Source organism: Anthonomus grandis, chromosome 13 (assembly GCF_022605725.1).
Source record: "Anthonomus grandis grandis chromosome 13, icAntGran1.3, whole genome shotgun sequence".
Classification (NCBI taxonomy): Eukaryota; Metazoa; Arthropoda; class Insecta; order Coleoptera; family Curculionidae; genus Anthonomus; species Anthonomus grandis.
The window spans coordinates 7003416-7015463 of NC_065558.1; the positions used below are offsets into that span (position 1 = coordinate 7003416).

Sequence of the window (12048 nt, forward strand, 5' to 3'; positions counted from 1 at the left end):
TTACGACTAAATGTTTATTGTATATTATCTGTAGCATTTTTAATAAATAATTCAAAGGTAAAGGAAAATTTGGTATTTTCTTAATAGTTTTCGAGAAAATTAGGAAAAACTGTTCAGAGGTTTTTCTTGATTTTCTGGAAAACTATTAAAGATAAAAATTATTTTTTTATGGCATCTGATGCGCACTGGTATTCCACACAACTTCTGTTTTAATAGTTTTTTTCTCCAACAAATAGTTTTTCCAGAAAAAAATAAAAACCGAAACAATTAACATTTTTTCATGGGTACCCCTTTCGATTTTTTGAGGCAGATTTTTTTGGGAAATTTAGGTATAACTTTTTTTCTGGTGAATTTTCAAAAAAGAAGTTAATAAGCTTGTTTAAAGGATTTTAGATGATCTATCAAGGTACCAAAAAAAAAATTTTTTTTTTCAAATTTTTCACCAAAAAATACTAATTTTTCAAAAATCGTCCATAGCTTCTTTATTTTCAAATTTTTGACTAAATGTTATTCTTGTAGCATATTATTTGTAGCATTTGTAGCAGAAGAAAAGAAAAGAAAAAAAAAGAATTTTTTCGTTCCGTTTCATCCATTTTTCCCCCTACTGCTTTTTTCCCTCATAAGTGTATGCCTACCTATTTGTTTTTTTTTTTTTAGTTTGTCTATAAGAATTGTTTTTTTTTTCTCTCACTTCTTCTATTATTAAGCCTTAACAGAATCCAGGAAGTTGTTTTCTTCTTTTCTGGAAGTCTGAATGCATGGCTTATTAGTTGCCTTACTTGTGTTAACTAAATTCTTTATATAAACTATTGTTTTTAATATGCTCTCTTTTTTTAATATTCTAATATTCAATTCTGTAATTATGCTTTTTTTTGTATTGGTGGCTAATAAACGTCTTATTATTATTATTATTATTATTATTATTATTATTATTATTATTATTATTATTAATATTATTTTGAATGAAGAGCCAAGCGATAAAAAAAATAAAAAATATTTTTAATTTTCCCAATAGTTTTCGAGAAAATTAGGAAAAACCGTTTAGAAGTTTTTCTTGATTTTCTGGAAAACTATTGAAGATAAAAATTATTTTTTTATGGCATCTACTGGGCATTGACATTCCACTCAATTTTTGTTATAACAATTTTTCCCTCCAATAAATAGTTTTTTCAGAAAAAAATAAAAACCGAAATAATGAACATTTTTTCATGGGTACCCCTTTCGATTTTTTGAGGCAGATTTTTTTGGGAAATTTAGGTATAACTTTTTTTTTGGTGAATTTTCAAAAAAGAAGTTAATAAGCTTTTTTGAAGGATTTTATATGTTCTTTCGATGTACCAAGAAAAAATAATTTTTGCAAAAAAATTTTTTTTTTTCAAATTTTTCCACAAAAAATTTGCTAATTTTTCAGAAATCGTCCATAACTTCTTTATTTTTAAATTTATGACTAAATGTTATTTTATAGCGTTTTTAATGAAGAGATAAGCGGTAAAAGAAAATTTATAATTTTCCCAATAGTTTTCGAGAAAATTAGGAAAAACTGTTTAGAGGTTTTTCTTGATTTTCTGGAAAACTATTGAAGATAAAAATTATTTTTTTATGGCATCTACTGCTCATTGACATTCCACACAACTTTTGTTGTAACAATTTTTCCCTCCAATAAATAGTTTTTCCAGAAAAAAATAAAAACCGAAATAATGAACATTTTTCGATTTTTTGAGGCAGATTTTTTTGGGAAATTTGGGTATAACTTTTTTTTGGTGAATTTTCAAAAAAGAAGTTAATATGCTTCTTTGAAGGATTTTAGATGTTCTATTGATGTACCAAAAAAAAATAATTTTTTCTAAAAAATTTTTGTTTTCAAATTTTTCACCAAAAATTTGCTAATTTTTCAAAAATTGTTCATAACTTCTTTATTTTCAAATTTATGACTAAATGTTATTCTGTATTATTTGTAGTATTTTTAATGAAAAGTCAAGCGGTAAAAGAAAATTTATAATTTTCCCAATAGTTTTCGAGACAATTCGGAAAAACTGTTCAGAGGTTTTTCTTGATTTTCTGGGAAACTATTGAAGATAAAAATTATTTTTTTATAGCATCTGATGCGCATTGGTATTCCACACAACTTTTGTTTTAGCAATTTTTTTCTCCAACAAATAGTTTTTCCATAAAAAAATAAAAACCGAAATAATAAACATTTTTCCATTGGTTACCCCTTTCGATTTTTTGAGGCAGATTTTTTGCGGAATTTTCAAAAAAGAAGTTAATAAGCTTTTTTGAAGGATTTTAGATGTTCTACCAAAAAAAAAATAATTTTTTCAAAAAAAATTTTTTTTTTAATTTTTCACCAAAAATTTGCAAATTTTTCAAAAATTGTCCATAACTTCTTTATTTTCAAATTTATGACTAAATATTATTGTATAATATTTGTAGCATTTTTAATGAAGAGTCAAGCGGTAAAAGAAAATTTTTAATTTTCCCAATAGTTTTCGAAAAAATTCGGAAAAACTGTTTAGATGTTTTTCTCGATTTTCTGGAAAACTATTGAAGATAAAAATTATTTTTCTATGGCACCTGCTGCGCATTGACATTCCACACAACTTTTATTATAACAATTTTCCCCTTCAATAAATAGTTTTCGCGAAAAAAAATAAAAATCAAAATAATGAATCCTTTCGATTTTTTGAGGAAGAAATTTTTCGGAAATTTGGCTATAACTTTTTTCTAGTACATTTTCGAAAAAAAAGTTATTAAGCTTTTTTAAATTAATGTTCTATTAAAATCCAAAAATTCCAAACATTTTCTTAATTTTCAAAAGTATGATTTGAACCAATTCAGTAACACAATCTAAAACTAAATATTTCAAGCTTCCGAAGTAGTATTTCATGACTGACAGAGTCAAAAGCTCTTGTCAGTCACAAAACACTGAAACCCTGATTTAAACCAACATATTATACATGTTTCAGAAAAGAAAAGACAGCATAAATAGGTTGTTTAATGGGGACTATATGTTTAAAAGCACAAGACTAATTCGTGAGTTGGTTAGTCTAAAAAGGCGTCGTCGCAGTCTTTACCTGAACCTAAGCTAAAATTGTCAATAAAATGTCTGGAAATTACATGCTCTACAAAATTATCTTTACGAGCAATTACAGAGTTAGATTCGGCATTTTAGTTTTTGGTACCTGTTAATAAAGTATAACATCCTTATTGTGAAATGGAAAAAAAAGTATCGCAGGTTTAGGACTTGACTGATTTTTAAGTTTCGGTCTTTATTAAGACCATCTTCAGGGCTATTTATGTGATGAAATAAGCAAACATTATGAAGTGTTGCATTGTACATCTGCGTTATAAGACTTAATTTTTTTTTTAAATATACAATTTAAGGGACAAAACAAAACAGGCCGTAAACACACTTATCGGCAGCTGCTATTAAAAAAAAACTTTCTAAGTAAAGTGCACGTCGGCAATTGTTCTATAATAAAATCAGTTTTATTTATTAAGTCCTACACCTGCGACACTTTCTTTCCATTTTTGTACTATACTGTTTAAATTTTCTATTATGAACTCCTAACCTATTATAACCCTAACAGATTAGAATATGTTAAAAGTAGAGGTTGTTCCGCTACAATTATGTGGATTAATTTTAATTCTACTATTTGAAAAAAGTCATAAACTGCCTATAAAAGGAAAAAACGGGGCCAAGGATTGAAAAAAATCTTTTGAACCAAATTTGCTAGAAATTAAAAAGGACCACCTCTATTACGAACATTAATTGCAGAATTTATAAGTTTTTAGCTCATAAAAAAGCATCAACTGCCTAAAATCAGAAAAACTATGAATCAACTACCCGAAAGAAGAACAGTTTTGTATTCATTGAAAACAATTAGAATTTAAATGGTCCAGCAGCAAATTTTTCAGTACATCTAAGAATATTCTTCTTAGAAATTTAAAAAAAACAACCTCTAGTTTGATTTAACATGAGGTATCTGCAATAAACCCACTTTCTTGTACATTAACGGACACATGTCTCAACTGAAAAATAATAAATTTTAATGGCCGACAATATTAATAAAACTTTTTGCGCAAAACGCATTTTAAATATACATATGTATCTCTTTGGTTCTTGCAAAAAAGTCTGCGCCTACTTACATACTTACCCAGAATGACTTTTACTTAGTATATGTTGTCGAAGGCCTTTGGCGAATCCGATGAAATATCGCAGATGACGCCGCTCGGAGATGCATATAAGAATTTCTATTTGATACATGGAAGAATTATTGGCGAAGATTTTGCATTTTTAAGAGGATTTCAGTGCCACTCACTTTTTTCCGAGGTAGAAACACACTTTCAGATATTTAATACTCAAAGGCCAAATTCAAAAGAATGACTTTATTAATTGCCTAGAATTAGTGAAATCATTGATTCACTCACACTCAATTTGATTTTCATCAATATTTTTGACTTCTTTACTCTTTGACTCCTTGGCTCCTTAATTCGTTGCTTCAATCAAACGCCTTGTGTAAGTCAAAGAAATTTATATGACAAGTCACACAGTGCACGTTGATCTATTGTTAAATTGAAGTTAGCATTGGAAAACGCTAATTTTCAGAATAACTGTGCCCTGGTCCGCAGACTCAATTACAATTTATTCACTGACACTATGTGTGCATTCAGTCAATATTGAATTATAAAATTTTATTTTGGGGATCGTCTATTGAAGCTATGGGTGTTTTGAGGGCACAGAAACGCATCATTAGATGTGTATTTGGTGTTTCAGCCAGAACTAGCTGTAGTCCATATTTTAAACAATTGGGGGTTTTGACTGCTCCATCTTTGTATTTTTTTGGCATTTGTCATGTTTATCAAAAAGAAGCCAGAGCTTTTTCAGATAAATGAACAACACTATTCACAGGAAATGTCAATGATTACGAGAGGTCGTGGTGACTTACGCATTCCTCTACATCATTGACCTCCTTTTCAATCAATTAATCAATCAATATAAGCTTTATTGTCATAAGAAAACTTGTTGACAAAGCTGTAAAAAAAAACAAAAAAATTAATAAACCATATTATAGTAAAAATACAATAAAACTAGATTTAACATATAATACAAATAAACAAATTACAATATTAAAAATTTAAACTTAAAATTACATATACATCGATAAAATATTAGAACTTGTATAAGTTGAATATTAAAGGATGTTAAAAAAAGGCACAGTATATTTAAAATTTCTCTGGTAAAAAGTCTCCTATTTCATAGTAGCCTTTTGCAACAAGCAATCCTTTTACATTTTTTCGAAAGAGCTTTTTATTATGAATCTCCTTGATATCTGCAGGAAAATAAAAGATGTTTTTATTGATGTACTGTTGGGTATAGGTAAAGGTACGTACATCATTGGCCCTTCTTCTGCTATATTTATGTCTTTCTGTTACATTGCTGTGGCTTCTATATTTTTTATGAATAAGACAAACGGATTCCAAAATGAATAAAGAAGGCAGAGTTAATATTTTATGTGAAATGAAAAGTTTTTTGCATGAATCCCTCGCTCCAATTTTGCAGATGTATCTGATAGCCCTTTTTTGCAACCCAAAGACACTTTTAAAAAGTTGGTCACAACATGCACCCCATAAACATAATCCATACCTTAGATTTGATTCAATTAATGCAAAATAAGTATTTTTGGCAACACTAAACTCAACCTCCTGGGACACCACCTTAAGAGCATAACAATTTGATGCTAGTTTATTGCTTAGTAGCCTAATATGGCTTTTAAATTTTAATTTATTGTCTATGCCTATTTTCACTTAAATTTTTTAAAGCACTTGTACCCAAGAATACTTTACTTAAACTGCATTTAAAATTTATAATACTGGTTTTGGCAATATTTAGAGTTAATTTATTACAGGCACACCATTTTTTTATCACAGCAATATCCCTATTTATACTTTCATTTACATATTTTTTTTTACATACCCGTATCGAATTTTTTCACCAAAAATTTATTTTTTTCGAAATCAAACTAAGTATACCAAATGCCATATATCGGCTATTAGAAGAGCTATGGCCTTGCGGATAGTCTCGTTGAATTTAGAACGACGAAACTAAGACAAAACCGTTGAAATTTTCCCGATAGCTCCCATAGAAGCCGAGATATTGACCTTTAAAGTTTGAATTTTTCATTTTTCGGGTATACCCCCCCGTATCGAATTTTTTCACCAAAAATTGAATTTTTTCGAAATCAAACTAAGTATACCAGCGTCTTATTTGGGTCACCTAGATTACGAAAACACCGGGTTATAACAGGATCCGAGCAGAACTAAGGGAATGAGAGCACTTTGAAAATCCTGAAAAATTCGTTTTCGACGTCCGTTTTTGAGGCCAAAAATGGGCATCAAAAATGCCATATCACGGCTATCGTAAGAGCTACGACTTTGCGGATGGTCTCGTTGGATTCAGAACGACGGAACTAAGACAAAACCGTTGAAATTTTCCCGATAGCTTTTATAGAAGCCGAGATATCGACCTTCAAAGGTTGGAATTTTTCATTTTTCGGCTATACCCCCCCGTATCGAATTTTTTCACCAAAAATTGATTTTTTTCGAAATCAAACTAAGTATACCAGCGTCTTATATGGATCACCTAGATTACGAAAACACCGGGTTATAACAAGATCCGAGCAGAACTAAGGGAATGAGAGCATTTTGAAAATCCTGAAAAATTCGTTTTCGACGTCCGTTTTTGAGGCCAAAAATGGGCATCTAAAATGCCATATCTCAGCTATTAGAAGAGCTACAACCTTGCGGATGGTCTCGTTGGATTCAGAACGACGGAACTAAGACAAAACCATTGAAATTTTCCCGATGGCTTCCATAAAAGCCGAGATATCGACCTTCAAAATTTGGAATTTTTCATTTTTCGGCTATACCCCCCCGTATCGAATTTTTTCACCAAAAATTGATTTTTTTCGAAATCAAACTAAGTATACCAGCGTCTTATATGGATCACCTAGATTACGAAAACATCGGGTTATAACAGGATCCGAGCAGAACTAAGGAAATGAGAGCACTTTGAAAATCCTGAAAAAGTCGTTTTCGACGTCCGTTTTTGAGGCCAAAAATGGGCATCAAAAATGCCATATCTCGGCTATCGTAAAAGCTACGACTTTGCGGATGGTCTTGTTGGATTCAGAACGACGAAACTAAGACAAAACTGTTGGAATTTTCCCGATAGCGCCCATAGAAGCCGAGATATCGACCTTCAAAGTTTGGAATTTTTCATTTTTCGGGTATACCCCCCCGTATCGAATTTTTTCACCAAAAATTGACTTTTTTCGAAATCAAACTAAGTATACCAGCGTCTTATTTGGGTCATCTAGATTACGAAAACATCGGGTTATAACAGGAACCGAGCAGAACTAAGGAAATGAGAGCACTTTGAAAATCCTGAAAAATTCGTTTTCGACGTCCGATTTTGAGGCCAAAAATGGGCATCAAAAATGCCATATCTCGGCTATCGTAAAAGCTACGACTTTGCGGATGGTCTCGTTGGATTCAGAACGACGGAACTAAGACAAAACCGCTGGAACTTTTCCGATAGCTCCCATAGAAGCCGAGATATCGACCTTCAAAATTTGGAATTTTTCATTTTTCGGCTATACCCCCCCGTATCGAATTTTTTCACAAAAAATTGATTTTTTTCGAAATCAAATTAAGTATACCAGCGTCTTATATGGATCACCTAGATTACGAAAACACTGGGTTATAACAGGATCCGAGCAAAACTAAGGGAATGAGAGCATTTTGAAAATCCTGAAAAATTCGTTTTCGACGTCCGTTTTTGAGGCCAAAAATGAACATCTAAAATGCCATATCTCAGCTATTAGAAGAGCTACAGCCTTGCGGATGGTCTCGTTGGATTCAGAACGACGGAACTAAGACAAAACCATTGAAATTTTCCCGATGGCTTCCATAAAAGCCGAGATATCGACCTTCAAAATTTGGAATTTTTCATTTTTCGGCTATACCCCCCCGTATCGAATTTTTTCACCAAAAATTGATTTTTTTCGAAATCAAACTAAGTATACCAGCGTCTTATTTGGGTCACCTAGATGACGAAAACACCGGGTTATAACAGGATCCGAGCAGAACTAAGGGAATGAGAGCACTTTGAAAATCCTGAAAAATTCGTTTTCGACGTCCGTTTTTGAGGCCAAAAATGGGCATCAAAAATGTCATATCTTAGCTATTAGAAGAGCTATGGCCTTGCGGATAGTCTCGTTGGATTCAAAACGACGAAACTAAGACAAAACCGCTGGAATTTTCCCGATAGCTCCCATAGAAGCCGAGATATCGACCTTCAAAATTTGGAATTTTTCATTTTTCGGGTATACCCCCCCGTATCGAATTTTTTCACCAAAAATTGATTTTTTTCGAAATCAAACTAAGTATACCAGCGTCTTATTTGGGTCACCTAGATTACGAAAACACCGGGTTATAACAGGATCCGAGCAGAACTAAGGAAATGAGAGCACTTTGAAAATCCTGAAAAAGTCGTTTTCGACGTCCGTTTTTGAGGCCAAAAATGGGCATCAAAAATGTCATATCTTAGCTATTAGAAGAGCTATGGCCTTGCGGATAGTCTCGTTGGATTCAAAACGACGAAACTAAGACAAAACCGCTGGAATTTTCCCGATAGCTCCCATAGAAGCCGAGATATCGACCTTCAAAATTTGGAATTTTTCATTTTTCGGGTATACCCCCCCGTATCGAATTTTTTCACCAAAAATTGATTTTTTTCGAAATCAAACTAAGTATACCAGCGTCTTATTTGGGTCACCTAGATTACGAAAACACCGGGTTATAACAGGATCCGAGCAGAACTAAGGAAATGAGAGCACTTTGAAAATCCTGAAAAAGTCGTTTTCGACGTCCGTTTTTGAGGCCAAAAATGGGCATCTAAAATGCCATATCTCAGTTATTAGGAGAGCTACAACCTTGCCGATGGTTTCGTTGGATTCAGAACGACGAAACTAAGACAAACCCGTTGAAATTTTCCCGATAGCTTCCATAGAAGCCGAGATATTGACCTTCAAAGTTTGGAATTTTTCATTTTTCGGGTATACCCCCCCGTATCGAATTTTTTCACCAAAAATTGATTTTTTTCGAAATCAAACTAAGTATACCAGCGTTTTATTTGGGTCACCTAGATTACGAAAACACCGGGTTATAACAGGATCCGAGCAGAACTAAGGAAATGAGAGCACTTTGAAAATCCTGAAAAAGTCGTTTTCGACGTCCGTTTTTGAGGCCAAAAATGGACATCAAAAATGCCATATCTCGGCTATCGTAAAAGCTACGACTTTGCGGATGGTCTTGTTGGATTCAGAACGATGAAACTAAGACAAAACCGTTGGAATTTTCCCGATTAGAAGCCGAGATATCGACCTTCAAAGTTTTGAATTTTTCATTTTTCGGGTATACCACCCCGTATCGAATTTTTTCACCAAAAATTAAATTGTAAATTGTAAATATTTCATTTCATTTGCAGCATTAATATCATGCCACAACACTGTTGCGTCATCTGCAAATTTAGTAAATTTACCTGTGATCTTTAGACTTGCCAGGTCATTTATGTACAGTAAAAACAAAATTGGACCCGACACTGATCCCTGGGAGACCCCATGTGTGACAAATTGCTCCCTTGACAATACACCATTTACATGCACTCCATGATCAACACAATCAAATGCCTTGGTCAGATTACAAAATACCGCTGCAGCAAGCTCCTCATTGTTGAATCCCAGATATAAAGACTCTAAAAATGAAAAAAATTGCATCCAATGTTCCTTTGTTCTCCTGAAACCCAAACTGCTCACTTTTTTTTGCGTCAGATATACCACGCGGCTTTTTACTAATTTTTCAATAATTTTAAAAGAGGATAAAGGCCTACCGCTCTTTATCACAGTTCATTAGAGAAATAAACAGTGTCAAAATGTTTAGGAAGGAAACACCGAAATAAACCTTACATTTACCTTCAAGATAAATGTCTTTATACTTTTAATACGTAATAGATATTACGGTACAGTGAATGCATTGATATTAGTATTATTAGTTGTATTTTTTATTTTATTTCTATAGATAAATAAACCTCTTTTATTAACTATTAAGTATCTGCTTGATGTATCTTAACTGTGCGTGTGCATTTTATATTTTTATGTTTTTAAATTGTATCACACACAGCTTTATAATGGTGCTCAATTTTGACATTGCTTCATGATTAGAGGTCATTTTGTTGGCAATTATGGATATTATTATTATTAAGTTGATCGCCACTGTGTCCAATGAGTTGGTATAAGGAGGAGACAATCTGTATAAGATTCTGAATAAGCCAATGAATGTCAAAAGATTTATTGTAATTCTATTGTGATTTGATCCTAAAGAGTGGTATCCAGTAAAGGCCTAAAATTATACACTTGATCGATATAACTTGACGTAAATTAAATGGCTTCGCTATATTTATTTACCTATGTACGAACTGTAGAAACGCCTAGATATTTTTTTAGGAACTCCTATATACATTTCATGGTTCTTTTTTAGGAATGTACTATTTTTCATTAAAACATTCATGTGTTTGTTCTCGTTTCGCGTCGTCTAGTCTCAACCCTTTTTTTTCCTTATGAATGAACTCCTAGTGTTCCAATAAAAGCGTGGTGCGGAAGGATTTATTGGTGGGTAGCTGCCATAAATTTTAATTATCGTGTGTGTGCTTGGCGCCTGCAATTTCCTTTAGTTTTTTTTTTAATCTGTTACGTAAAGATGGGTGTTAAATGATAGATAAAATATATTTATCATAATGAAATGAAATGAGGCAAAATTCCATACTTTATAGACTCGAGCAACACGATAGTTAAATAAGCGTTTATTATTGGTTTACACCAGATATACATTTTTTATTGAACTTCAACTATAAACATCGAATAAAATTTTTTATCCGATGTTTCCAGAGGATCCAGCTTTGTTTAATTATATGTTAGGTGTTTTGTGTATGTTATGGTCTGATGATGTTCTAGTCGGGCGAAACATGTAACTTTTGTCGTTTTATTAAATGTTTCTTTGTTTTGAAATGAAAATGGATGAATTTTTCGAATCGGATAAATTTAATATTATGTTCATGTTTATTCACGTTTAATAAGAAGGTTTATTACATGTTAATATTATACAATTATTATTTTATAAAAGTTAAACGTTTAAGTATTGCGGATATGGAAGTTGTATTAATGTAAAACAGAAACAAGTAGGAGTAGAGAGAGTACATTTTTATATTTAAACGTAAAATATATGGATTGACTTTTATATATTTTATATGGAATTCTTTTCTGAAAATACCAATTAATAAAATTAAATATTTAAAAAAAACATTAATCCTGCTGTAACATTCGGTGCCGTATTATCAGGAGTGGGATATTTCTAATTGGCTAAAATTAGTGGAGCAAATATTATACGCATCTGTACACCACTCCATATTTCTAAAACAAATTTCAATTTTTAAATTCCTGTTTAGTTTTGAGGTAATTTGAATTCTTGAGTTTTTTTTTGTATATCTTATTTAGTATAATTATTGTTTCATACACCTTAATCTTTTAATACCATAAGATGTATACGTGTATGAAAAGTATATCGTATGCTACACAGTGGCATATATGTGATATCGGGGTCATTTGATCACATATTTGAGGTGTAGTGATTGAGTTTAAAGATTAGATATGTAAGTCTGTTGTCAATTTTTTAAGTGCCGATATTTTCTCTCTTTTGTAAACGGAATCGTATATGATATATGTATATTCACTAGTCTAATAAATATATCTTGACCATATACGGTTGATAAATATATCAGTAGTTGGCCATATACCAAAATGGCACAACTATTGCAATGTTCCTAGCGATACACTTTAGTTGCGAGAAATAAAATTGGGTTTTTTCACGTTTTTTATTTGAAAACCTTAAGGTTATGTGATAAAAGTATAGATACAAAAACTATAGATTTTT

The 12048-nt window shown here is 31.6% G+C and overlaps 1 protein-coding gene across 3 annotated transcripts in view; it reads left to right on the forward strand.

Moving 5' to 3' along the window:
• Positions 1 to 12048, forward strand: part of LOC126743659 (storkhead-box protein 1) — a 109720-nt gene that overhangs the window by 45792 nt on the left and 51880 nt on the right. The window lies entirely within an intron of this gene.